The sequence below is a fragment of the Sorex araneus genome, chromosome 10 (assembly GCF_027595985.1).
Source record: "Sorex araneus isolate mSorAra2 chromosome 10, mSorAra2.pri, whole genome shotgun sequence".
NCBI classification, from domain to species: domain Eukaryota; kingdom Metazoa; phylum Chordata; class Mammalia; order Eulipotyphla; family Soricidae; genus Sorex; species Sorex araneus.
The window spans coordinates 42899483-42900845 of record NC_073311.1 but is presented as its reverse complement, the minus strand read 5'-3'; the positions used below and the strand labels follow the sequence as shown (position 1 = coordinate 42900845).

Here is a 1363-nt window from a genome sequence, read left to right as displayed (position 1 = left end):
GCTGGTACCAAAAGTAGTCTAGCTGGCCTCCGGATCGTGGTCATCAGCCCCCAGTACTATTATTTCTAATTTTCCCAACCATCCCTCAAGTAGGCCCTGAATAATTTTTTTTAATTTGCCAAAAATGACTATCCATTTTTTATTTTTATTTATATTTTTAATTTTTTTACTGAATCACTGTGAGATAGTTACAAAGCTTTCATGATTGAGTTTCAGTCATACGATGATAGAACCCCCAGCCCTCTACTAGTGTACATTTTCCACCACCAATGTCTTCATATCACTCCTGCCACCCCCACACCATGCTACCTCTTGCCTCTGTGGCAGACAATTTCCTTCTTACTCTCTTTCTCTACTTTTGGGCATTATGGTTTGCAATACAGATACTGAGAGGCCATTATGTTTGGTCCTTTGTCTACTTTCAGCGCACATCTTCCATTCTGAGAGATCCCTCCAGCCATCATTGACTTAGTGATCCCTCCTCTCTCCCAGTCGCCTTCTCCCACAGCTCACAACACAGGCTACTAAACATGGAGTAATCTTCCTGGCCCTTGTCTCTACCATCCTTGGGCATTAGTCTCATATTATAGTATTTTATATTCCACAAATGAGTGTAGTCATTATATGTCTGTCCTTCTCTTTCTGACTTATTTCACTTAGCATGATGATCCATTTTTAAAGCATTTCTATTTAACAGGAAACTTAGCTTTAATTAATCCAAACATTAATTTTTTTTCAGTTTTTCATTACTTTCTTAAGGCATGTTTTGTTGACATAATAACAAAACATAGTCTAACATAAATCAAGGAGATCTATTCATACTTTAGGTCTTTCTCCTCCAGGAACCAGCATTGTAAAGTTATTTTCATTTAGTAAAATATGATCTAATTTAGTAATAATTCTTCTTCCTTCTGGTATAATTTCAAATTCATACTGACATCTTTCAGTACCATATTGACAAAGTCATCAATATTAGAAGTGTGTTAATAATTTCCTTATCACTCTTCATCACAAGGTGAATTCTTGATCCCATGCTTGTCCAGATTCTAGAGCTGCAAGGGGTATATGAGGGTTAGCCTCCATGCTATGCCTCCAAGAAACTTTAGAAAATAGGGCCAAAGCTTTTTATGTGAGAGTTTTCTAACTATTCTTTTTTAAAAAATTTTTTTTGAATCACTGTGAGATAGTTACAAGCTTTCATGTTTGGATTACAATCTCACAATGATCAAACACCCATCCCTCCACCAGTGCACATTCCCCATCACCAATATCCCGGGTATACCCCCTTTCCCACCCTTTATGGCAGACAATATTCCCTATACTCTCTCTCTACTTTTGGGCATTATAGCTTGCAACACAGACA

General features: G+C 37.3%; 1 pseudogene; it reads right to left on the bottom strand.

Annotated features, from left to right (window-relative positions):
* Positions 1 to 816: 816 nt before the first annotated feature.
* Positions 817 to 1009, bottom strand: LOC101552601 (U6 snRNA-associated Sm-like protein LSm5; annotated as a pseudogene).
* Between the last annotated feature and the right edge of the window lie 354 nt (positions 1010 to 1363).